The sequence below is a fragment of the Rissa tridactyla genome, chromosome 14 (genome assembly GCF_028500815.1).
Source record: "Rissa tridactyla isolate bRisTri1 chromosome 14, bRisTri1.patW.cur.20221130, whole genome shotgun sequence".
In the NCBI taxonomy this organism is placed as follows: domain Eukaryota; kingdom Metazoa; phylum Chordata; class Aves; order Charadriiformes; family Laridae; genus Rissa; species Rissa tridactyla.
This window is the reverse complement of record NC_071479.1, coordinates 13,322,269-13,349,965: the sequence shown is the minus strand read 5'-3', so window position 1 is coordinate 13,349,965 and position 27,697 is coordinate 13,322,269. Positions and strand designations below refer to the sequence as shown.

General features: G+C 46.8%; 1 pseudogene; it reads right to left on the bottom strand.

Moving 5' to 3' along the window:
* Positions 1-1,157: 1,157 nt before the first annotated feature.
* Positions 1,158-26,566, bottom strand: LOC128917638 (E3 ubiquitin-protein ligase RBBP6-like; annotated as a pseudogene).
* Between the last annotated feature and the right edge of the window lie 1,131 nt (positions 26,567-27,697).

The window sequence follows — 27,697 nt, the reverse complement described above, 5'->3', positions numbered from 1 at the left end:
TCTAACCGCTCCATTCTCCTGCATCACCCACCAAGTATGCCCTGGTCCTTCAGGAAAAGCAGCCCCACGAGTGAGTCTGCTTTTACCTGAGGCATACAAACCCAGACCATTTTACCCAACATATTTTTTACATGCACCCCAGGGACTTTACCTGCTTCTACATAGGTGAAAGCTCTGACTGAGCAGGACCAGCTCGGCTGACAGTTCCCCTGGTGTTGACTAACCAGGTGGCTTTTGCTAAATGTTCATCCCACTTTTTAAATGTTCCAGCACTCGTCGCTTTCAGTGTAGTCTTCAACAGTCCATTGCATTGTTCCACTTTGCTGGCAGCTGGTGCGTGATAGGGGATGTGATATATCCACTTGATACCATGCTCTTTAGCCCAGGCATCTATAAGATTCTTTCGGAAATGAGTCCCATTGCCTGACTCGATTCTCTCTGGAGTACCATGTCGCCACAAAACTTGTCTTTCAAGGCCTAAAATAGTGTTACAGGCAGCAGCATGAGACACAGCATATGTTTCCAACCATCCGGTGGTTGCTTCCACTGTTGTAAGCAGACAGCGTTTTCCCTGGCGGGTTCGGGGAAGTGATATATAATCAATTTGCCAAACCTCCCCGTACTTATATTTCAGCCACCGTTCTCCATACTACAGAGGTTTCAATCTTTTGGCTTGCTTAATTTCAGCATGTTTCACGTTCATGGATGACCTGTGAAATAGTGTCCAGAGTCAAATCCACCCCTCAGTCACAAGCCCATCTATATGCTGCATCTCTTCCTTGATGACCAGAAGTGTCATGGGCCCACCAACCTAAAAAGAAATTCACTCTTCTGTTGCCAGTCCAAGTCTACTTGGGACACTGTAATCTTAGCAGCTTGATCCACCTGCTGGTTGTTTTGGTGTTCCTCAATGGCCCAACTCTTAGGTATATGGGCATCTACATGACGTACCTTCACAGACAGCTTTTCTAATCGATCAGCAATATCTTGCCACAAGTCAGCAACCCAGGTGGGTTTACCTCTGCACTGCCAGTTGCTCTTCTTCCACTGTTTTAACCAACCCCACAAGGCATGTGCCGCCGTCCATGAGTCAGTATTAAGATAAAGCACCGGCCACTTTTCTCTCTCAGCAATATCCAAAGCCAGCTGGATGGCTTTCACTTCTGCAGACTGCCTTGACTCATGCACTCGCGCAGTTGCTTCCACAACTCGTCAAGTAGGACTCCACACAGCAGCTTTCCACCTTCGCTGGTTTCCTACAACATGACAAGATCCACCAGTGAACAGCTCAATTCGCCTGTCATTTTCCCATAATTGATTATATGGTGGGGCCTCTTCAGCACGTACCACCCTCTCCTCTGGGGACCCTCCAAAATCCGTGCCTTGTGGCCAATCCATGATCACCTCCAGAATTCCTGGACGACTGGGGTTCCCTATGCGAGCTCGCTGAGTAATTAGTTCCACCCACTTATTCCATGTCGCAGCAGTTGCGTGATATGTGGAAGGAGTCTTCCCTTTAAACATCCAGTTCAACGCTGGCAACCAGGGTGCCAAGAGGAGCTGTGCTTCAGTGCCAACTACCTCCGAAGCAGCTCGAACTCCTTCATATGCTGCCAATATCTCTTTCTCAGTGGTAGTATAGCAAGCCTCTGATCCTCTATATGCTCGACTCCAAAACCCCTGGGGTCAGCCTTGCGTCTCTCCTGGTATTCTTTGCCAGAGACTCCAGGTAGGGCCATTCTCCCCGGCTGCAGTGTACAGCACATTTTTTACATCTTGTCCTGCCCGGACTGGCCCAAGGGTGAACAATCTCCTGTTTAATTTGCTCAAAGGCTGTTCGTTGCTCAGAGCCCATTTAAAATCATTCTTCTTTCTAGTCACTTCATAGAGAGGGCTCACAATCTGACCGTAACCAGGAATATGCATTCTCCAGAAACCCACAACACTTAAGAAGGCTCGTGTTTCTTTTTTGTTAGTAGGTGGGGACATAGCTGTTCTTTTGTTACTCACATCCATTGGGATCTGGTGACACCCATCTTGCCACTTAATTCCTAAAAACTGAATTTCCTGGGCAGGTCCCTTGACCTTACCTCGTTTGATGGCAAAACCGGCTTCCAGAAGGATTTGAATTACCTTCTCTCCTTTTTCAAAAACTTCTTCTGCTGTGTTTCCCCATACAATGATGTCATCAATGTATTGCAAGTGTTCTGGACCTCCACCCTTCTCCAGTGCAGTCTGGAGAATGGTGGGGCTGTATTTCCACCCCTGGGGCAGTCAATTCCAGGTGTACTGGACACCCCTCCAGGTGAAAGCAAACTGTGGCCTGCAGTCTGCTGCTAAAAGAATAGAGAAGAATGCATTAGCTGTATCAATTGTGGCATACCACTTCGCTTCCTTTGACTCCAGTTCATAGTGAATTTCTAACGTACCCAGGATGGCAGCACTCAATGGTGGTGTGACTTCATTCAAGCCACGATAGTCTACTGTCAATCTCCATTCCCCATTAGGCTTTCGCACTGGCCATATGGGACTATTAAAGGGTGAGTGAGTCTTACTGATCACCCCTTGGCTTTCCAGCTGATGGATCAACTTCGGGATAGGGAGCAAAGAATCTCGATTAGTGCAATACTGTCGCCTATGCACAGTTGTAGTAGCAATGGGAAACCTTCTGTTCCTCGACCCTCAACAGCCCCACACCAGAAGGGTCCTCTGACAGCCCAGGCCAAGTAGACAGTTGCACAACCATCTCTGTCTCCACTGCCGCTACACCAAACGCCCACTGGTAACTCCTCAGGTCCTTAAAATACCCTTTCCTCAGGTAATCTATGCCAAGGATGCATGGAGCATGCAGGCCAGTCACAATGGGGAACTTTTCCCATTTATTCCCAGTTAGGCTCACTTCGTCCGCCAGTACAGCCAGCTCTCGAGATGCCCCCCCGTCACTCCAGCAATAATGATAGATTCTTCCCCTCCATGATTTGATGGCATTAGGGTGCACTGTGCACCAGTGTCCACCAAGGCCCTATACTTTTGTGGTTCTGATGTGCCAGGCCATCGAATCCACACAGTCCAATAAACTCGGATATCTCTCTCCTCCTCCTGGCTGGAGGCAGGGCCCCCCTACTTTTGACTAGAGGGCCCACCACTTCCATCCATGACAGTTGCACATCGTAAATCAGGCTCCGAAGCCCATCCTTGCCTTCTGAGAGACCGGTCACTGGAAACTGGAGCAGCACTTCTCCTGGAAGAATCCCCTCTTGGGGGTGTTTTACTCTGCAACTGACCTACACGCGTCTGTAAAGCCGAAGTAGGTTGTTCCATCCCAATTCCTCATGTTTTCTCCCTGATTACGCAGGGTAGACCGCAGGATATGCCGTGATGTGCTTTGTTTCTCTCAAACAGGTTTAGAAGGGAAGCATTTTTCCCCAGCTGAGACATTGGCATTGCCAAATGATTACTTCGGCACTGAGACACTGGCCTGTGGGGCAGAAAGAAGATCCACATCCAGACAACACATCCAAGGTGACAAGGACACTCTCAAAGTTACACCATTGGAGCACCTGAAGAGAAGAAATTTGCCAATTTTCATAGAATCATACAATCATAGAATGGTTTGGGTTGGAAGGGACCTTAACGATCATCCAGTTCCAACCCCCTTGCCATGGGCAGGGACACCTCCCACTAGACCAGGCTGCTCAAAGCCCCATTTAAGTGGGTCTTGAACACTTCCAGGGATGGGGCATCCACAACCACCCTGGGCAACCTGTTCCACTGCCTCACCACCCTCACAGGAAAGAATTTCTTCCTGATATCCAATCTAAATCTACCCTCTTTCAGTTTGAAACTGTTACCCCTCATTCTATCATTAAACTCCTGTGGAATAATTACTAAATTGGCCAAGAATACAAAAATACAGCATTGTTCACACATTAAAGAAAGTCGTAAAATCAAGAGGCTTCTGAGGTAGAATACAGCCGCAGCTGGCATGCGAAGAGTGCAACATCTGCGATTCCCTGTACAAGGTTGTTTGCGAAACTACACGAGGGATGGAACGGAACGCGCTTGTTCCGTGGCCTTCCCTTGTGACGAATAGCAGATATGGGAACGAGACGGTACTACGGAACAGATAAGTGGCCTACACGCCAGCCGAGCCAACATTTTGTCAAATGTTGATGAAATGGCTGTCCTTTGTGCGAACTTTGCTCACTACAATGTACCAAAACACACCTCCATCCCGGAGGCTATCCGCCCCAGAGGTGCGAACACTCCTCCTGGAGTACATTAATCATAATAAAAGTACGTATGACTAAAGTCACTCAAACTCCACTTTGAAGATAAAAAAATAGTATAAAAATAGCCCAAGAGAGAGGGGATGCCAGGGAAGACACCATCGCAAAGAATTCCATCACTGATTTCTGGGATCAGTCGACAGGCTGAACCTTTCTTCCCCCACATAGGGATGCCTTTGAGTAAGACTTTGATTATACCGAGTGCTTTCTCGGGGACTTAGAAATTTCTCTAGAGAATCTCTATTCTACATTTATAGCGAGGCTGTATCGTTTATAAATTTGTCACATGTTTTGTATACTTAACAATATCTATATTTGCACGAGCTTTGCAGACAGTGTATTTATCACGTGCAATCCTAAGAACCTGTATATCTGTTGTTTAAATAAACTGCACTAAGTAGCTAGTCGTTTCGCTTTCTCACTGAACGCGACCAAAACTACAGAGAGGCCGTGCTAGTTCATGAGCACGACTAGACTGAAGGTGCTGTCCACTATTAGTGTATCCAAATCGTAATAGTTTAATATGTATTAAACGCGATTGGACTGATAGTGCTGAATTGGGCATCACTCAGAATTTAAACCTAGCCACACCTGGCCTCCCACCTCCGTGAGGAGTGTTAGAACACAAGGGGGTTTATCTTCTGTCAAAACCGCTTTGCCCCTTTTCATGCAACTACTCCCTGATCCAGAGTCCCTCCCCATCCTTCTGTAGGCCCCCTTTAGGCACTGAAAGGCTGCTGTAAGGTCCCCATGGAGCCTTCTCTTCTCCAGGGTGAACAGCCCCAACTCTCTCAGCCTGTCCTCACAGCAGAGGTGCTCCAGCCCTTGGAGCATCTTTGTGGCCCTCTGCTGGAGCTGTTCCAACAGCTCCATGTCCTTCTTGTGCTGAGGGCTCCAGAGCTGGACACAGCACTCCAGGTGGGGTCTCCCCAGAGCAGAGCAGAGGGGCAGAATCACCTCCCTCACCCTGCTGGCCATGCTGCTGGGGATGCAGCCCATGATGCAGGGGCTTTCTGGGCTGGAGTGCACATCGCCGACTCACGTTGAGCTTCTCATCAACTAACACCCTCAAGTCCTTCTGCTCAGGGCTCTCTCAATCCATTTTCTGCCCAGCCTGTGTTTGTGCTTGGGCTGAGCAGAAAAAGTCTGCTAGTAATTCACCATTCACCTGCTCAAATGTTTTCTGTCAAGCCCAGAACTAAACAAAGAACTACACAGCTTGCCGTTAAAATTAATGCGAGTCCAAAGGCTGGGAGTGGGTGGTTTGTTCTCTCCTATCTAGGCAAGATAAACCAACAGGTAGTGGTTGGGATTTGGCATGGAAAGGAAAGGGCACAGTTGATCAAACGAGTGTACTAAACGTAGTAGAATTTTGTAAGGATGGCTGAACAGCAGCGACACTGGTGGTGCTTAGAGGATGCTTTCAGAGATGGAGATTTCTAAGGTCCAGCTTTTCCAGGCTATTAGAGAGAATGGAATTGGTACCATTGGCTGGTCAGGTTGAAGGCTTCATTGCGCATTCAGGGTGTACTTGTGCCACAGGGCGAAAAGCATGCAGGCAAACCTGTGTGGATTTCTCCAAGGTGATGTGGAGGAGGGCCCCTGGGAAGGGAGAGTGTTGTTTTGGGCTGTGGACCAGGAGGAGAAGAAGGGATGTAGCACTGTCCGTTCCTCCATGGTCACTCTCTCTGACGTGTCCATTCTGGCCCTTCTCTCCTTTATGTGGCACCACTCCCATCATCTCCTCTCTGAATGCCCAGTAGGCGACTGCAGAAGGGCAGCGGCTGTCCTGGCTCTCAGAGAAGAGACTCCTGTCGCAGCGGCTGGAACGTCTGCAGCAAGCAGTTGCAAGGCTGGACCAGGAGAAGACAGAGCTGAAGCAATACAATGCTGAGCTCAGGAGGACTCTGGAGGAGGTAAAACAGGCTTTCGCTGCCTCTGCACAGCATCACGGCCTCTGGAAGACAACGCATTTCCACAGACAGCACCTTGGAGTCCTTGGCTGGTTTCCTTCCCTGTCCCACTGTCCCCTGTGGCCACACACTTTTGTCTTTTCTCTCTCTTCTGGCACCCTGTTGCCTTCGCAAATGCACATTCACTGCAGTACCACCCTTCTTGCCCCGGTGTCCCCATCCGCACCCATTGGACACTCTTGTGTCAGGAACTCTTTCCTCCTGCTCGCTCTCTTCCATCGGCTGCTTCGAGTGCTTTTTTGCTTTTTGGCCCCAGCGTTCTCTGGTGCAATTCACAGTCTCTGAGCAGCCATCTCCTTGCCATGATGTCCAGAGGTCGTTTTGCTCCTTGTTTGGTGGCAAGTTTCTGTGACCCTTTCTCCTATCCAACATGCAGGTGGGACGTGAACAGAGGAAACTGAGGAGATGTTGCAGAGGTCGGGCGCTGCCAGATGCAGGTGGATTTTCTCTCTCCGAGTCTGGGCAGCACCAGATGCCGGCTTCTCGGCAGGTGAGAACAGGATCTTACTTGGTGGGAGGAGGCTCTGGCCATAGAGAGGAATGACGGCAGCAGCCCCCAGTATAGACCTCATAGAAGTTGAATATAGACCATGAACATAGACCCTGACCAAACTGGAGACCAAAGGGAAATCCTTGCCTTCTCTTCACAGGAGGACTCACCCGTGCTGCAGTCGTCTGAATTGCAGAACCGGGTGAGGAGCAGGAAAGCTCCATCAAAAGCCTCTGTGGCTGTGCTGATGGGCACAGCTTTGCACAATGCTCTGGCCCATTTTGTTTGGCCGTCAGGAAGGGAGACCAGCAGGCAGCGGGAATACCCAGTCAGACATGTCCCTTGGCCATGGCCAAACAGCATCATTCACCAAGGTCTGGTCTCTGTGGTGCCAACGGGTCAGGCAGGGTGGGAGAGGGATTGGAGGAAACTCAGAAAATGAGATGGCCGGAAAATGGAGAATAGTCTAAGGAGTTTCCCCTTGAGTCTTACTCATCTTGTAGACCCTTCCCATTTTCCCTTTTCATGCGCTAGCTGTCCAGTTTTTAAGGTAGATGAGAACAGAACAGTTCTTTAGTGCCTTGTGTAACCAGTAGCCCTCCTGCAGAGGAAAAAGCCTGTGTAACTAAGGTGGCAGTAGCTCCAGTCTCTCTCTTGAAAAGAGGTCCTGTAGGAACCTCTCTCTCCCGTATCCATGTAATGTCTCGGTGTTGTACGTGTGAATGGTATGCCAGAGAGAAACTCAAATTGTCTATAATCTGAGCTGAGGCCGGGGTGACTCTGGGAACCTGTGACTTCCATTCCCCGGAGACCAAGTGTTTGTCGGGGCTGGTGTTAGAGGGTGCGTCTTCCCCGAGAGCCGGTACCGTGGAGCTACGGCTGGTCCTACCAGCGTGGGCTTGTCTGAGCTCGGCCTTTGGCCTCTTTCAGGTGTCCCTTCTGCAGACGCAGCTGGTGCAAGAAGGAAAATAGAAGCAGGACCATGTTGAGTGCTGTGCAAAGACCGGCCAGAAACTTCAAGACCTTCGCCAAGAGCTGTCTGGCTCCTCAGCAGCTGCTGTCTGGGAGCCCAAAGCTGCTGCTCCAGCGGCAGAGACTCAGGGCAGAGACTGAACCTTCTTGTTTTGCCAAGGAGCAGCTGCAGCATTGTGGTGTTCCCATCTCGTGCCTTTACCTGGACTGTGTCTGTTTTCCTGTGGGCAGGGGGGGTGCATTTGTTCTGTTTTGATTTTGAAGCATCTCCTAGTGATAGCGGGTTTTTACGTTTTTGTAGTAAAAACCATTTTGTACTATTTCTGAAGGAAAAACAGGGTGGTTTGTACGTCCATGGGTTAGGAAAAGATTAGAGTAGGGATGCCAAAAGAATATGGTTAAAAAGTTACAGAAGTGTATAGACCTGTAATAGGACTGTGATGGAACTTTAGCTGAACTCCTGAAATTCAACCTTAATTGGGCTAAATAGGGGGATCTCCCAAAATGTTCCAAACGTGGACTTGAATGCATATGTATGATGAGGGATGGTAAGGGAACTGTGGCTCACCCATCGGCTCTATCTTATCACATAAAGCCTGGGACTGTCCAAAACGTGTGGTGTGCTGGCTGTTGTTCAACGCCCAGCACCGGATTCTGCAGAACTGAAATAAGGACAAATACCCTGACTGAGTGTGTTGGTTGGTTTTTGCACAGCGGGTGAAGACCCCTGACTCAGGGGCATCTCCTCCCGCCCTGGTTTTTCCCATTGCCTGCTTGCAGCTCCCTTTGGGTGAGCCCTGGCACCGGCTGCTCGAACCTGCCCACCTGCACCATTCTGGGCCTCCACAATAGACCTGCCTCCCCGCTGCGCAGCGAGGAGACCCGAAGGACATGTGGCATAGCGGTCCCCAGGGGGAGACGCCACGGTCTGTCCCTGGAATAGAGAGAACAAGGGTTCGTGCAGGGCTGCTTGCTCTGAGGAGAAAGAGCCCTGGAGCCAAGATCTCAACACAAAGACCGCCAGAACCCCGGCTCAACAGAGCTGGAGCAGCCCCTCCGATAGCCCGGCCGCAAAGCTTCCCAAAGGAGACAAAAGCTGGGTCTTTGCCTGACCCAGGCTGTAGGAGGGAGGAAGAAGAGGGAAAACATTGCAGGGAAGATGCCCAGAGAGACACAGTATGGCCTGGCCTGAAGGAAGGAAGGCACAAGCAAAGACGGGGGAGTAAACTTTATTGCAACACAAGCGGGTAAGGTCTGTGTCTGCTGCCCAGGGGCTCTACACCTCGCTTGCCGCACACCTCCTCAGGACATCGGCCATAAGCCTTCTCACGAATGCCCTCCTTTCTGATGCGGGTGGCTGGGGCTCGCCTCCGACAGGCTTTACAGACAGTGGTCTGCGCCAGGCTCCTGTCTGGGCAGGGGGCTTGGGACCTGCCGGAGGGACAGGCTGTCGGGACCACTGCGGGCCCATGGAGGGGAGGGCATCGTTAGCAGGACGGCACTGCTTCGGATCTCGTGGTGTGTGTGTTTTTGTGACACCCCTTCCAAAACTCAGTTCAGGGGACAGTGCACGCCCACGTTGACAGATCCGCTCCAATACAGAGTCGACTATGCGACGTGACCTGGTCCTTAAACTCAAAGTGCTGGCTAAAGATATCTCAGAGTCAGCATCGCTACTGACCCTCCTGGGCAGCTTGGCACCTTCCTGTCCCCACTCATGTTGGGAGAAGCTGTGGCCTTCCTCCAGATCTGATTCCGCTCTTCTGCATTGCCCTGATATCAGGGAGATCCTGGAGCTGTTGGGTGGAGGTGGGCAAGCTGGTCTTGGAGGCTGCAGCAGCCGCTCGCCCAGGCAAGAAGCATTGATGGCTCCCGGTGGTTTGGGGGCATCCTTCAACTTGGTCAGGTGTTGCCAAAGCCTTTCCTGAGAAGGAGACACCAAGTTGTCGCTTGCTGTTGCCTGGACAAGTGCTCGCAGCCCTGCGTGCCGAGGCTTCCTGCAGGTGCAGGCCAGGGCTCCGCTTCAGCCGTGCGATGAGGGCAGAAGAGAAGGGCTTCCCTCGGGACTCCGCGTGGCTGCCCATGCCCACCCCAGCACCCTGCGCTGGCTCAGCTCCGAGCCCCGTAGTCCTTTCCCCACCACACCACCCGGCCCCCCCAGCACAGCCCTCACCTCTTCTGCAGCGACCGCCTCCCCAGCAGGCAGCAAGTGAAGCCCCAGCCCTCGGCACCGTGCCGCTGACCGGTGCCCACCAACGCTTGGCTTTGCCTACCTCTTCTTGCCTGGACATCTGCTCAGCGCGCAGCTTGAGCGTGGCCAGGTACTGCCTGTACTCGTTGAACTCCTTCAGAGTGCAGACCACCTATGCAGAGAGGAGGGGGACACCCCCAAGAAGAGTCAAGCCAGCAGACTGCCTTCCCCGAAACAGCCCCAGCCCAGCCGAGGGGAGCTGCTCCTCTGCACACACTCCCTCTGTGCTCAGGGAACCCCCCTCCCAGGGAGCCGCTTCTATCAGCCCGATGACGTCCAAACCTACTCTGCCATCACTGGTCACCAGGCCCTGTCTCTGCAGCCTCTGGAAGTTGTTTTTGCAGTTGTGATAGTCCTGCAGATACGGGTCGTGCAGGCTGTTGTACTCCCTGCGCAGCAGGCGACAGTGGGGATCTCCCAGGTCGTAAAAGCCTGAGGGCCGTTGGAGCTGTAAGAACAAAGTTCCAGAGTATGAACGGGGCACGGGAGAGCAGCAGGGGCAAATGCACTCCCGAGCAACTCACGCACGCAGGGTGGCATTTCCAAACCTGCGAGGTATAGACTGATTCCTGGCTTACTTCCCACCCCGAGGAAAGATCGCTCTACTTCGGAGACCCTCCAACGGAGGAGAAACCCTGTGCCTACATCCTCCTGTCTGGTGGCTATCCCCTCTGGCTGTAGGAACACAAGGGGCTGTTTACTACGGAGGGAGAGAGTTGTACCCACTGCTGCACCTGTGAGGAGCTCAGCTGAAATGTTGCCTACAGCCACGTCTTCTCCTCTGGCAATTCACTTTGATTGTACAAATGGGCTTGTGCTCCCCAGAGGTGCCAAGCTGTCCTTGTGGAAAGGTAAAGGGAGTTTGAAGACCTGACACCAACACTCTTCTCCATCCAGCTCTGGGCACCGTGCAGCTCTGCTATGGGCAAGTCCTCCTTTCTCTCGGCACCACAGCGCCAGGAGCTTCCCTCGACTCCCAAGCCCTGTCTGATTGAAGGGCTGCAGCCCCCGCCGTAGCGCAGATGTCCACAAGGACTTCTCCGAAGGACACGGACCCCATAAAAGGGGGAGCTGTGCCTCAGGACTGCACGCACACAGCCACCAGCCCTGGGCTGGGGCGCAGCAGAGCCAGCTCTCTGCTCCTCTTGCCCACGCTGCCTGCTGTGGCCAGCAGGGGCGGTCACTGGCGTGTTTCCCCTGGGCAGGGCCGGCAGCCATGGGAAGGCCTGGGCAGGTCAGGTGACCCAAACTGACCAATGGGGTGTTCCCTCCCAGCTCCCACGCTCAGGGGAAAAGGCGAGGCATCAATGGCTTGGGGCTGCATCAATGGTCCATGGCTGAGGAGGACCCTGCCAATTTTTCTACCTTTTTTCCTTATGCACCAAATGTAAATGAAGGGGCTCACAGGGTACGACAATATGAAGGCGTTCCCTCTTGTACCCTTCCTGTGGCAGGTGTGGAAAAAATGACTGAGAAAATCGAGGAAATGACCAAGACAACAGCCAAGCAAAACGAGGCAACAGCTAAGAAAAATTACAAACTGTTTGTTTAACTGTCCAGGCTGGATAAAGAATCCCACTCTTACTCTGAACCGTCCCACGTCTCGATCATTAAGAAATAACACCCTCCCACGAAACCCATTCAAGAGAAGCAGGACCCGCTCTGGGATTTCCTGTGGCTTTGCCTCTGCAACTATGGAGAGCACAGGAGTAAATGGGGTAGAAAATCTACCCCGGTGCCACGAGCACGAGTGCTTGAGTTGCAAGGTAAAGCAGAGTGAAGAGAGAATTCTTCCAGGAGGGTGGCTGCTCCAGTCCATGGTAAGTGGTTCTCCGGTCCGCGTAGGAACTCCTCTGCTAATAGCGGGCACTGGTGCGCAGTGTACCCTGTTGCCTTTGAATCATAAAGGGGCAAAATCTGTCACTATTTCTGGTGGGACAGGCGGGTCTCGAGAACTGACTGTACTGGAGGCTGAAGTGAGCCTAACTGGGAATAAATGGGAGCCACATCCCGTTGCGACTGGCCCAGTTGCTCCGTGCATCCTTGGCACAGGCTGCCTCAAGAGAGGGTATTTCAAAGACCTGAAAGGGTATTGGTGGGCTTTTGGTACAGCAGCTGTAGAGACTGAGGACGTTACACAGCTGTCTGCCTTACCTGGCCTTTCAGCTGACCCTTCTGTGGTGGGACTGCTGAAGCTTAAAGAACAGCAGGTGCCAATTGCTACTGCCACGGTGCATCGACAATAATACGGCACTGACCGAGGCTCCCTGATTCCCATCCAGAACCTGGTTCATCAGATGGAGACCCAAGGAGTGCTCAGCAAGACTTGCTCACCCAATATGGCCAGTGTGTAAGTCTGACGGAGACGGGAGATTAACAGTAGACTACTGTGGCCTGATGGAAGCCACACCACCACTGAGTGCTGCTGTGCCAGACCTGCTAGAAGTGCAACAGGAACTGGAGTCAAAGGCAGCCCAATGGTATGCTCCAATTGACACTGCTAATGCATTGTTCTCTCTTCCTTCAGCAGCAGAGTGCAGGCCACAGTTTGCTTTCGCCTGGAGAGGCATCCAGTACGGACTGCCCCAGGGGTGGAAAGACAGCCCTGCTATTTGCCATGGGCTGATCCAGACTGCACTGGAGAAGGCTGGGGCTCCAGGACACCTGCAATACATTGACGATATAATTGTGTGGGGTAATACAGCAGAAGAAGGTTTCAAGAAAGGTCAGAAAATAACCAAGATCCTTCTGAAAGCGGGTTTTGCCATAAAAAGAGGTAAGGTCAAGGGACCTGCAGGAGACATCCAGTTCTTGGGAATCAAGTGTCAAGATGGTCGTCGCCAGACCCCAATGGATGTGATTAACAAAAGAACAGCTATGTCCCCACCTCCTAACAAAAAGGAAACACAAGCCATTGTAGGTGTTGTGGGTTTCTAGAGAATGCGTATCCCAGGTTAGAGGCAGATTGTGAAACCTCTCTATGAAGGGACTGGAAAGAAAAAAGATTTTAGGCGGAGTCCTGAGAAACAACAGGCCTTTGAGCAAAGTAAACGAGAGACCGTGCACGCAGTAGCTCTTAGACCAGTCGTAACAGGACGGTCCATTAAAAATGTGCTCTCCACTGCAGCCGGGGACAATGGACCTACCTGGAGCCTCTGGCAGAAGGCACCAGGAGAGACTCGAGGTCGACCCCTAGGATTCTGAGGTGGAGAATACAAAGGCTCTGAGGCCAACCATACCCCAGCTGAGAAAGAAACGCTGGCAGCATGTGAAGGAGTTGGAGCTGCTTCAGAGGTAATTGGTACCCGAGCACAGCTCCTCCTGGTGCCTTCTCTTCTCCAGGCGGAACAGCCCTGGCTCTCTCAGCCTGTCCTCACAGCAGAGGGGCTCCAGCCCTCTGAGCATCTTCACGGCCCTCCTCTGGGCCCGTTCCAACAGGTCCATGTCCTTCTTGTGCAGAGGACTCCAACAAACATGTAAACACACGTTGTTCTCATCTGCGGCAGCGCTCAGGTTCCCACACCGTGCTCTCACAGCCAGAGTTTGCAGGGACAGGGCCGGGTCTGACTCTTGTTCTTCAGTTTGAGCATGACTGTTCCTCCTCCTGTTATCTCCTGTGTGTTTATACACTGTAAAATCATCGGCCAAATTGGGAGTGATATTACAACAAATATGTAAACACACTCCAATTCTTTTCCCCTTTGAAGGTAGGTACAAGGTTTGCTCTTCAGTCTTCGGAGGTGTAACGCCATCCCTCAGTTTAAAAAAGGCCCTTTGGCTCATACCCTTACTAGTCAAGCAGTTGTTTTATCACAAACATTGTTTAACATACTCTTTTCTCTAGCCCATGATCCTGGTACTTTACTGAACTACATTTCCCCAAAGCTGGTTACAATCCACCTTTTCTGGTGAAGACTAAGGAAAAATGTATTTGCCACTACTGTTTCAAGCATTATTTCTTCCCTCTCATTAAGCCATGGATATCAGCTTTTCCTTCCTGGCCTTTACTTTTAAAATGCAAAACAATTATTAGGGGCTCTAACTAAAACTCATTTTGTGTCCTAGGTTTCTTGATTTTATCTCTACCCATGCACGACATTATCGTGCATGCCTTATGCCTTTGTCTTCCTCACACAGTTCTTTTTTTCAGAGCTGCGGATGATAACCTACGAGTCTGTCACCCACTTTGGGGTAGCTTTCTGTTTGGTCATTTCCACTCAGATTTTCCAACCACCTACGTCCCTGCCTGAGCTTTTCCAGCTTAAGAGTTGCTGCATGTCAGTGTGTCCAAACCGTTCAGACCCATTCCGCCCCACCTGAAGAGGGGAGATGAGGTATCTTGGTCCAAGGGTTCTCTGAAGACAGACCGTGGGATCTGTGATCACTTCCATGGAACAGACCACACTTAACCTCTAGAAGATGACCAAGCAGTATAGTTCCAGAAGGAACATGCTAAATTTAGTCACTGAGTCAACATCTGTTTCTTATGTCTGAACAACAGTCCAAACTGATTTTGCTCTGTAAGCGTGCTTTCCTTCACTGCGGTTTCACCACCTGAACTGTATTTCACCGCCTGAAGTCAGACGTGTTCCAGCATTTACCCTCACCCAGAGCGCCCTGTTCGGATACCTCTCTTCACACTACTGTCCGCACTGCCTAAAAACTTCAGAAATTCGGTCAGGAGACTTCTAAACATGCATGTAGTAAAAATTACCTACTCAGGCCTCAGCATAACTGCATTCCAGGTGTTCTTCAGCTCAAAAAACCTGGAAAAAAGTAATCATAAGAAAATCCATATGCAGAGTAAACTAAATTCGCAGGAGACTGAAAATCACCAGTAATGCTGCTACAGTGCTCTGAAAAGAGAGGAGAGTTTAACTGAGCTTGGCAGACTTTGACTACAGCTCTTTCGGCACAACGTTGTATAAAAAGACAGGATTCTGCCTGGCTTTATGGAGCTATTCCATAAAGAAACATCCAAAATTCTACTTCCATGCAATTGCTAATTATTCTGAACCTTGATAATAAGGCATACTTCACACATTCCAACTCTAATCCCATTTCACCGAGTCCTAAGTTTTCTGTCTCTCATTAGGCCAAAGTATGTTCACAGAGACCGGTGACAAAGTCGTCTTTGGTTTTCAGTGCCCTCATCATCACGAGCACAGACCATGCAAAGGGAGAGTTGGAGGCCGCCTTAAATTCCCACACATCTGGAGTTGGCTTTGGTGATACGAGTTACCTGGAGCACACATGGGAAATGCCGGGTGAGCACATTGAACACCTAGGATGGACCGGTGCTTTTTGATTCAGGGAAGTAAAAATTTGAGTCGCTTAACTGGAAAGCCTACTTTGCCTTGTGCAGAAAACACCTGAAATCCACCAAGAGCGCCTTGACATGAGAAAGCACAAACTACAGGAAGTGAAATCCAGGACCAATTCTGGTTTGTTCTTGTTTTAACCACCAGAAGTAGAGGATGCCCAATCTCCAACCCAATATTTAAACTGTGATAGTCACCCCCACTGAAAAGCAAGATGAATTATCACTAGTACTATTTACTATTCCTGTATATTCCTAAATACCCCAGTAACAGTACCTATAAACTATGACACTTTTTGAACAAAATAGTCTCCGCAAATGGGAAGCCCTAAAATGCTGCTTTAATTTATAGTACTTTCACACAGAACTCCTTTGGGGAAAATCCCAGCAGCCAAACAGTCGAGGGCTTTCCCTACTGAACTCAACCGTTACCGTGATGTTATGCCCTTAATGCACAACGAGAAGTATTTCGTACCATGCTGGCTTCCTGGCAGTGGAGCAACACCCACCACTGCCACCTTTTTCTTTTTTTTTTAAATTACTTCTGTCTTAAAATTATTGAGCTAATTAAATTTACGCTTTCTAGACTGTCACTGTTCAAAGCAGTTTAAAGCAGAAGCCTGACTTTCTAGTGGGCTTTCTTCTTCTGCCAAACTCATCCACTGAACCCCACTGTTAATGGAAGGGTTAGTTCTGTATCACGGCACCACCATGTGAAAATGCCACTGCTAAAGGTTCTATTTCAAAAACACAAGCATCTTGGGGATCAGCAGAGTGATGAGAGGAAATACAGATTACAGGGCATCTTAAAGCATGTGTGTAAATGTTTGCTGGCAAAGGACAACAGCTTTCTAAACAAACTGGAACAATGTTGAAAAGTGACAGCTTCATACATGATGTTATTTTAAAATAGTCAGTCCCAGCTGTTAATACTGGCTCTATGTTTGGGGCCATATGCTACCTTTTACAGTATAAAATCAAGTCCACTTGGCACGTGAAAAACTGATGTCCCGCTGTCACTGGAAATCTCATCACGTTGGACGGTTTACCGAAAACATTTTATTGTAATCAAAAAGTGATGTAAGAGGGCTCTGTGTATTCTGCAAATCATTCTGCTGGTATTTTATAATGAGCTATAACAGCTTCTTCTGACAGGCAATTAAAAAAAATACTCAACCATGAAAATGTTCACAGTACCTGAAACTCCACCCAAACTAATGAACGGTCATTAAAACTAAGATGCCCCAGCAAAACTTTTCACGTTGCATTGTCACAACTCACAATTCTGTACAAAATATTCACTTCTATAAAGCTTCAATGTAAAAATCCAGCTGCAATATTTTAAGGGCAGCACAGTCTCCTTCATGCCATCACTTGCAATGCCTGAATTCGTTTACATTTTAACAAAATTTGATACAGATGACTTAAGAATCCAGTCATTTTTTCATTATCTGTCATTCCATGGAGTGACAGATTTCACTTTTTGGTCATCCTTCTCTTTGCTGTTCTTCGATTTTTTTCTTCTTGTGTTTTGTTTTTGGCTCTTTGCGAATTCTGTTTCGTTTCCAATGTATTTCTTACGCTGCTTGTGTTTCTTATGCTTCTTGTGCTTTTTCTTCTCTTTTTTCCTTGTCTTTTTCTTGCTGTCTTGACTCTCTCCTGAGCTGGCACTGCCGCTGTGGCTTCGAGTCCGACTCTCAGAAGGGCTTTGACTGTGGCTGTGGCTAACGCTGGGACTGCTTTGACTTTGACTTTGGCTTGCATCAGGCTGGTCAACTGCAGGAGGTGCTGCTGTATCCTCTTTCGCCTTAGCAACAGCCTTGTCTTTCGGTCCTTTAGGATTTTTTCCTGCAGCTTCCTCATCCTTTGCAGATACGTTACTGTCCTGCTTTGAAGTTTTGAGCCAAAACCACAGTTACTTTCCCTGTCACTTTCACTGCAGTCTGGTGCAAACACAGCCTCATGAGTCTCTCGAGTTAGATCAGAAGAGAGCTGTGAGGAGCTGCTTACCTGAGGCTTAGGCTTGACAACACTTTTATCAGTTGGTCCAGTCATGTTCTCTTTCTCATTTTTTACATCTGGTGATTCTTGTCTCAAAGGTGGTTTATTACCACCTGGCTCTTTCTCTTTATTGCTCTTTGCTTCTGGTACATGCTTCTCTTTCTCTGAATTTTTATCTAGACATTTGTGTTCCTCCAGTGGACGCTTGGAAGCGTGAGCGGCTTTACGATCAGACTGCTTCCGCTCACGCAGGGGACTGTAGCTGCTCCTTTTGGCATGTCCAGTGCCCTTTCCGGATGGCTCTGCTCGCTCGTCTCTAGGCTTATGTTTCTGTACTGATGTAGACGCTCTGTTTTGAGAAGGGAGTCTTTTCTCCTTGCTAATTCATTCTTTTCATCTCATTGCTTGGCATTAGAATGATGGCGGTTGCCATCGTGGTCAGATCTTTTGTCTGGATTAGGAGTAGAGTCTTCAGCAGTGGATCCATGGCCAGTATCACGTTTCTCTGAAGATGTGCAGTCTTTGGAAGATTGAGAAGTATTTTTTCCATTTCCTTGTTCGGTTGCGCATTCCAAGTGGTCTTTTTCTCGCTGAACACTGCTCTTTCTATTCTCAGAAGTGTCCTTGTCTGACAAAGAATGACGTCGGTCTTTGGTTTTCCCTTTTTCATTCGACATCAACATTTTTGAACTTGTTGCATTGTGCTGGGAGCTTCACAACTCTCCTCTTCTGTCGTTTTCCATGTTTCCTCCAAAGACTCTGTCTCTTTTTCATTGTGTTCTACAGGGTTTGGTGTGGCTTGGTACTCACATTTTTTTTATAACGCTAGCAGGTTTTTCTACGTTTGCAGGCACCTGGGCAGATTTAATGTCTTCCTTTTCAGACTCCAAGTCATCTTTATCCCGCTTGGACTGAGGGACCTGGATCGTAATAACAACGTCTTCAGCAGGGGCTGTTATGTCATTATTCTACTGCTCCATGGTGTTAATGACAAAACATGATAATGTTCCTTATCAAACATTTTATCTACTCTTCTTTTTCTTTTTTCAGGTTTTGCATCAGAAGGTTTGCTTTTTTCAGCAGGTTTTTTGACTTATGCTCTTTGTTGAGGGCTTGTCTGACTTGGTTGCTTTTGGATGGTCTTTCTTGGCCTTTTCCTCCTTGGCTGGCCTGGTTTCTGGGTGATCTTTTGTCACTTCTGGGTGAACTTTCCATGGGGTAACAAGAGCCTTCTCATTGTCTTTGGCAACTCCTCCTTCACTTTTTTCAGAGGAGGTTCCTGTGAAATACTAGGAGATTCTTCACAATTGGTGTCCACCTTCCCTTGGGAACCTTTAGCTTTATTGTCTTTCTTGGGAGGAACGGCCACTTCTACTTTCATCTTTGTCTTGTCCTTCTCTTTCTTCTCCTTGTCAGACACCAACTGGAAAGCAATAGAATCTGCTTCCATAGGCTCATCTCGCACAGGGGTGGCGTCATCTCTGCTTGGGAGCGTGAACAGAGAGTCTGTTTTAACATCTTCTGCTGTTACTGGCTCTCTTGGTTTTCTCACACCTTCTGAAAACTCAGCATTGGGAAATCCTTTATTCTCATCCCCTTTTCTTCTCTTCCAGTGTTTTTTACATTCATTTCCTTTGCCATCTTCCAGTGGATATTCCATGTCCTTCTCATTTGATTTTGGTGGATCTTTGATGCCGTGGCGCTCTCTTCCAGAAGGCTCTCTTCCAGGGTCGTGTCCATCTCTATTACGACTTCTGCGGCTTTGCCCACCACGATAGTCTTCCCTGCGTCCCCGAGCATATGGCAAATTCTCTCATCCGGTCCCAGGTGGACCAAACCTATCTGGAGAAATGTTCTCTCTTTTTACTGGTGGTCAAGGTTGAGCACCAACAGCAAAGCCCTTGTATAACTTTTCGTACCATTCTCTGTAGTTCCTTTCCCATTCTCTGTATCTCTCCTTTTCAAATGGATCTCTGAGGTCAACAGATCTGCCATGGTAAGCTTTCATATCATACGGGGGAACTTCTCTGTATCTGTTAAAGTACTGCCTTTCTCCATCCCCTTGAGGTATAGTCCGTTTAGTGGAAGACTGGCCTCTAAACGCTGGAGACCTTGACGGTGAATGGTATCTTCTGTATGGGGGTGACCGTGACCTTGAACGGTGATAACCATGTGATCTTGACCTAGAGCGATAGTTACAACTCTTCCCTTTGTCTTTCCTTGGATAGGGTAGTGATCGCGAGAAGGAACGAGAACGGGAACGACTAAATGATCGAGAGTAGGAGCCAGAGTGAGAAGAACCTGATCTCGACTTGGAGTGGGCATATGAACTTCTAGAGTAAACTGAAGCACTATAGGGAGACTTGGACCTTAGAAAACAACACAAAAAACATACATGAAGTTAATTCAAAACAGTCACTCTCCCATTTATTTTTCTTCCTCCCAAAATTAGTTGTTTGGGGTTTTTTTTCCCCTCTCCATATGCTTATGTCAAAGCTGCTTTCAGCTGCTGACATAACGCTACTGCAAATTGAAGAATGTGGTAACATGTAAAAGTTTCTGCTTAAGACAGAACACCTGCTGCTATGATAGTGTAAAAGCATAGAGGAAGGGTAAGTCTATATCCACTCATTTCTGCCACATGAACGACCACAGCTATTGATTGATTGAAGGTGGCGTATACTGGCTTCTGCTGGCATATGAACGCACACGTGTTTCACTACTCAGCAACGACATGCAGTGCAAATCCTTTTTGGTGCAGTAAGACGCAAAAAGAGCAAGTCTTAATGGCTACAGTGCACTATCAAACATCCAGAAGACACGATTCAGCCTGAAGACAAGTAAAGCTCAATTTTAAAATGCCTGCTTAGTCGATTTAACTTCACTACTTATTTGGCAATTTGTACAGGATGCAAAATATGGCAAAATACGGATTGTACGGCAATCCTACATAAAGGGCACTTCTAGCCAGGTGTCCTAGCAAAATTTTGCACATAACAGCTCTAACCAAGGATAGTGACAGGTTCTGAACTCAGCCTTTAGTACTATGACCCATGGCCATTACTCTAGGAAAGATACTGGCAGCATTACTAATACAGCTGTTCGGACTGCTGCCACAAGCAAAACCAGTTTAGAATTCCTACAGGGTTTAGGGAAAGTTTTAGAATTGCATTTGTCTTGGTTTAGTTTTGCATGTTTACCATCTCCAAGGAAAAAGTCTATTGGGAAAAATGCTATGTCATTTTTGCGCATGCCAGATGCACTTTCTTGTAACTGCAGCCCAATGTGCTATCGAAATACAAAAACGAAAAACAATGCAACTTCATTGATCCAACTATGTAGTCCTCTTTAAGTGTCGGTCATTCTTGGTAAAACTCCTCCCCAGATAAAGGAGGTGCATGTGTAATTGGGATGGGATTTGAATGAGCGGCTCGTACCCAAGCTGAAGACATGTTTGAAGGAGCTGGGGGATATCCTGGGGCGGGGGGACAGCGTACCCAGCAGATGGAGGCTGACCAGGTGGAAACTGAGGAAGAAACTGTGGTGGTGGTATCCCCGGTGGAAGGGGGAAGCGCATGGCGTGGTGGAGGCACAGGCACAAAGATTGGTGTTGATGCTGGTAGTGTTGGGGCTTGAGTCCTCCTTTGGGTGCATTCACGGTGTGGGCGTCCTCAATTTGAACTTCTAAAGAAACCCTAGGACATGTGTCACCATTTGTAACACTCTGCCCTGATTTTAAAGAGCAAAGAGAACGAAGCGGGAGCATGGTGGCGAGCACTTCTTGTTCTCAACTTACGCATTTTTCTCCCTGCTTTCTGTTCACTTGAGACTACACTCATTTCTTGATCTTCATACTCGCCCTCCACATCCTCACCCTCGGCAGTTCCCTCAGGCTTCTCTCCTGATACTCAGCTTTGCGACTGTGCATGGAGGCTGCCCGTGCTTAAAAGAGACTCCCATCTCCCATGTGCCGACCGCTCTTCTGCCACTCCTTTATGCACTTCATGCTTCCCATGTTGTTAATGACGTATTTGGCCTGTTCTTGCCCCTGAATTGTTATTTTCTTGCTTACTGAATTTAAGATTTTAGACAACCTGTGGGATGTATCCTGCTGTCTGTTAATTATTTATCTTAAGATTTTATAAAGACAGTGCACCCTTACAATCTGTTTAGAACAAATTTGTACCAAAAGGAAGGACTAGCTTGACACTGCGACAATAGATGAGACAGGCTCCTCTCTCTCCCTTTGAGAGAAAGCAGCTTGGCTATTGGACATGGCTGCATTGAAGAAATTCAAAATTGTCAGAAAATAACAGCACTGACTTTTCCAATCGTGCGCTCAATCAGTATCAACTAAGTTGTCAGAAAAAAAAAAAAAGAATGTTGGAGTCTGGTTTCTATTGGGAAATCAATTTTTTCAGCTCTGTTCAGCCAAAAGGGTTGAACAGGGTTCGTCAAAAGCGTGGCTTTCCATCCAATCCTTTGATTCTATTTCATTTTTATATGTAACTGCAGTTTCCTCAAAAAACATTTGGTTTTCAGAGTCCTCTTTTCAATCATGTACCAGGGTTTTATGTTAAGTAATGCATTAAAATAATTAAATAAAATAAGCAAATAATTAAAAATTAATTACCACTTGTATTCTCCACAGCTATCTGTGCATACTTTTTTCATTGTAAATCAGCTGTTGTATAAGTTAGGTGTTATGGCCTCGTTACAAGCAGTAATATGTTGAATTGCTGTCGAACACTTACAGTTCCCAGCCTGGTCTGCCACCTGCTGAGCGAGGTGTACTGGCTCTCGTTGGATGACCTTCTGGAGTTGGGAGAGGAAAAAGAGAAAAATCCCATTCAGTGTATCTGAAGGTAATTTTTTTAAAGAAATTCTGAAGTTATAGTCACGTACCAGTTGTGGGCACTGATTGTCCTTGGCGGCCCTGAAGACTTGGTAATGCTGGTTGTCTTTGTACAGGAACCTGACAGGCCTTGTGAGTAAATGCAAATGGTTGGAAAATAAGCTCTACTAAAATGCAAGAATCACTGCATATGTTGAAATACAACTTACCTTCTCTTTCAACAAGCTGCTGACTGACCGTGAGGAAGATGCAGAAGGTTCAGCAGCAGTCACCAGAGCCGCAGGAGGTATAACGCTGTCGGCATTGCTACAAAAAAACCCAAATTTTTATTGTTTAAGCAGTCTTTTGAAGGGCTACTTGAAATGTAAAGTCCAAGGTGACAAAAGGCTGACTACTGTAAATGGACAAAAAAATTTACAAAATAATCTTCACCAGATTTACAAAAGTGAAGTTGGCCGATTCCAAATGCAGCACTGTCGAGAAGTCCACGTGGATTACTGGCAGTTAAAGAGAAAGCTCACTGGAAACATATTTTATTAAGGAAGCTGCACATGAAACGATTAGAGTACATTTAACCCACAGAATGAGCCTCAGTTGTGGAAGATGGAAACACCGCAATTCTATGCTACTTCAGGGGCTGCCTTAGAGGTTCTTTTGGATTGCGGTCCTTTGTATTCAACGCTACGGCTGAGCCTGACACTCTTCTGGACAGAGTGGCTGTTTGCATCCAAGGCACAAAGTCAAAGGATATAAGCCCTGAACAATAGTACAGGTTTTTCACCTATTTTCCTATGACTTCATGGGTTGCACACTTAGACGGTCATGTTTGTAAATACTTCACATTTACAGTGTTTCGGTGTTTATTATCCAATCGGTATGTGTTGCTGACTACGCTGGGTGTTACTGAGGATGACTCTGACTTATCATAAGATTGATGATAGAAATAACGTAGAAAGAAGTAATGTGAAAACACCTGGCCTATTTTACCCATAATTGGCTTTTATGCTTTTCATGAAAATATTATTTCCTCAGTACTAAAGAGAAATTAATGCACTCAAGAATGTTTGCCATAACCAAAAGGTTTCTTTAGGAATTGCTAGCCACTTCAAATCAAAGGGCTCCTGGGGAAAAAGCGCTCCTCTCTCAGGGCAAGCCTGTACAGAATGACTGATAAGGGAACCAAACAAGCAATACTTGTGAGAACATTCTTGCAGGAGGCACACTTCCAACTTATCAAAGGGTCCTCATTCAAAGTGAGGACTTTCACAAAACAGAACTTCCGCAGTTATCTGGAACTGTCACTAACGGGACATAAATCGCTGGCGGACAAGCTCAAGGAGAAGAATCTAACTTGGGCATCTGGGTGTCTTTTATGTTCATGTTGATCTACAGATTTACTTACTGAAAAGGTCCAGGAGGTGCAACACTCATGAGTGGTGGTGGTGGTGGCGGCTGCTGCTGCTGAATCGTCTGGTGGAGCCCTTTTGTGTAGCCCGTTCCTGAATTGCTGAAGTTGTTCACAGCCTAGACACAGGAAAACATTTACCACAAGGTAATATGAAACTTCAGTAGATACAGGAACAAAAGCCTCCACAGAATAAAATTGCTTGTGTAGTCCTGTAAATGCTATCAATCCTAAAATGAATCAACATACAAATACATGAACACATAGCCTTAAACACTGATAGTAACAACTGATCACTCAGAGTACCTGTATTTAAAATACTTCAGCGTTAACGCCGAATTTGAAAGTAAGGCAATCATATTAAACAAAAGCGCGACCTGAATTTGCCCCATTGTCTCTAAATGGTTGTGAGCTTCTGTAATAACAGATAATGGGTTTGAAAAGTAAATGTAGCCTATTTAATTTAGCGGTTTTTGAGGAGATGTAAATTAATATTTTCTTCCCTTTTGGCTTTTTACAAATAGACTTTTCTTACAGTTTACGTAAAAGTCATCCTGCTACCTTGCGTAGGAACTTGTTGGCAATTAAAGCATCAGGGGAAACGTCTGTCTGATGACACGTTGGGCATGTGTGTTCCTCAGATTCCAGCAATGCTGTTCTAATGCCTGTGTGTAATTAGAATCATCAAAGTAGGTTTAGCCAACGTAAGGAAATTTTGGGGGCTCCAAACAATCGTAAAAAGACATATATGATTAATGGGTGAATACGGTCTTGAATTGAGAGCATTAAGCCATAGATGTTCAATAGTGTAACACATTTCTAGGATGCAGCAAATAACTGTGCAGTTTTGATATTTCACTAACGTAACATTTGAAGACGGCTGCGTCTGGATGTTTCGACTATTCTTTTTGCCACTTTCTAGTACAGTGAGAAGTCACCACCCTCCAGGTTAATAAATAAAACACAGCTCAAAAGAACATCAGTAGCCTTGAGTTCTGAAGGTTTTAACCAGCTCTCCCATGGAGAAGAATGTGGATTAAATGCCTAACTATCGGTTTGTGGCAGATCACAGTAAGGTTGGCTATATTGAGCCAACCAGAGTTGGCCATACGATTTTGTGTGAGAGAAGGGGCTGTGAAAAAACCTAAATGCATTCAATATCTAATACTGTAATCACCCACGCAGCTATGCACTCTTCTCATGCTTGTCCTTCCGCATGTAAAGATTTAACTAGATACGGAAAAAAGGAAAAAAGCTTTCTGCCTTTTTTTTTTCCCTCTATATGACAAGAGTCCTTTCCTATTCAGCAGACACTTAAGTATGGAATAGAACTGGTAACAAAGAAATTTTGTCATCTCCTGTTTCTGTTTTCAGAAAACTAGATGTGGTGTTTGGAATGAACAAACACGGGAGTAACACGTACATTCGTCACAATAACTGTTTCCACAGCAGGGAATAACGGCTGCATCAGTCATTATCTCTTTACAAATGAGACATAACAACTCATGAGGAATAGGGTCTTCTGAGGAGGAGGAGGACAGCTGCGCTGGTAAGAAGGGAGGCTTCTCCTTCTTTTCTCTAGCATAAGCTTCCCTGGAGGGTGGGGTGGGGAAGGCAAAAGAAAAAGGTTAAGTTTAAAACGAGACAGTATCACAGATTTTGAGGTTAACATACAATGACAATGCTTCCTCCCCCATGGTTACAGATGCTGGCCAACTTGGCTGCATTGCCACTCAGACATTTACGCATGGTTTCTCTCCTTCACCTTTTGGTCAGTCCAATAAGTTCCATACTTACGCATTAATAATTGGTATTGCATATGTTCCGCTCTTTGTCAGCATAGCACCCATTGTATTGGGATCTTTCACCTCCGTCATGAAACAACTTGGAATTCCCGTGCTCTTCTTAATTCTGGGAACAGGCTTAAAATTTTTGTCCTGTTAAGAAAAGGAATGCAAACAGAGCTCATCTTAAGACCCACACTTAAAACAACACTTCGATGATTAATTTAAGTAGCAAAAGCCCTTAACCCTCTCCTTTTACCTAGCCTAAGGGTTACTCGACTAAAGGACTCATTTTCCTACAGGAATATAGCCAGGATGTTTCAAAGACTTGAGCAGCATTTTGAACTCAATGGACATTCTTTTGCTAAACTTCAGCTTCCGTAAGGGTTACGCATCGCTTAGCTCACCATCCACCCGGAGAAGAGGCACAAACCCGCTCCTCCTCCACAGCGCAATTCAGAGGGAGAGCCCAATTCAGGGCTCTGAACCAGCCACTGGAGAAACGTTCACCATCGATATGTACGAAGGTTGCATATGCATTCGGCAACTAATGTTATATGGCATGAATACTCAACCAGAGACTTGTGTAATTAAAACATGCAAATATTCAATAGGTGGGGTCAAGAGAAACACCTTCGTTTTATACGGAATTCTAAAAACCGTGAACTGTCATTAAAAAGCGTTAAAGCCAGAAAGATTTTCAATAGTATTGAAATATATAAAAATATGCATGACAGTTCACAGAAGAAGATCTATGGACATATTTAATAAGCAAAATTTTACATTTTAAATTCCAGGTTTCCCTTGAATTTTGAAGGGTTTTGCAACATTGCCCTATAACCTCTGTATTTCACCCCAAGAGAAACAATTCCTAATATGAGTGTTCATGTATTTGTTACGTAACTGCCACGTGAAAAATGAAAAGCGAAGTCACACCAGAAGTCCCCCGCAGTCTTACCCCATTCGTTGGGCAGTTCTTTATGTAGTGGCCAGGTTTTCCGCAACGAAAGCATATATATGATGGTGGAGGTGTATCCCAGGGTTTCTTCATGTAACTAAAAGGTTTTTGAGAAAAGAAGAAAAAGGTATGCATGTGTCTCTCTCATTAAAACAAACATCTCTACAATTTGTCTAGAATCTTCAAAGAACAGATTTGACATTATCGACACTTACTTGATTGGATCATATTCACGGCAAGACTGTATCATCATAGCTTTTATTTTATCTTCTTCGGAAGCATTGGCTTCAGCCAGATTGTCGGTCTGTTTAACAGGTAAGCATTTGACACACGCGTTAGAAACACATTTGCGCCCACACAGCCGGAGACGACACCACTCACCCCATCCTGTAAAGAGCAGCACAACGCTAGCTGGGGCTGCATGAGAACAGCTGCTTATAGAAAATACTGTTGTCCTGAAGATGTTCTGGGGAGTCCTTACGCCACCACATGACGCTTATGTGCCCGTTAACCTCCTGGAAAAGAGCGTTCTTGGGCACTCAAAACCTTGGGCTCTGTTTGCACCCCACATAAAGGCTCGAGTAACCACTCCAGTTTTCTTCCAAGCGCACTGAAGCCATGTGTAGAAAAAACTACGCTATCCAGTACTCTTCAACTGATTTTTAAGCTCCAGACTATTGGAAGGAGGAGATATCCACTGTACATTTAATGGAGAAAGACATATGCAACTATTGTTATTTACGCTTTGCAGAGTCAAAAGGACACTCAACTCAAGAGTCGGGGAAGCTGTTTCTGCTTGCTGAAATTCAGCTCCAGACACAGAAGCGTTAAAAGGAATCAAGCTTTTTATAATCCCTCAGCAAGACAAAAGACTCTTTGCAGTAGAAGTTTGACCATCGTGTGCTCTCGGCAGTCCAAACCACGTGTTCTCCCCCTACTAACTTCTTCATATTAAGTGATTTAACTACAGTAAGCAAAACCTGCAGGTTTTTTGCAGCTGACTGTGCCCTTTTAACATACAAATTGTAATGATCTTGCGCAGCGCTAGATCTTCAAATTATGGAAGCCCGCTGGATTTATTTAAGCATCATTTCTTAAAACATTTTTATTACACACAAGTGCAGTCACAAGCAGGGTCTAAGGCAGTGACTGTCAATGATTTGGACCTTCAGGTACCCATCCTTCAGATCAGCCACTCATGGGTTTGGTTTTATATGCATTCATTCACAAAAGCAACAAACTAGTTTCTACATTTTATTAAATGGTTGTTTCTTAGACACAGTTTTTTCCTCAACAGTAACATAATCCAGATGGACATCTCTGGAATCATTTCCATTAACATTTACAGAAAACTTTACAGGTGCTTGACTCATTTGTTGGAACCCAAACAGTTTACAAA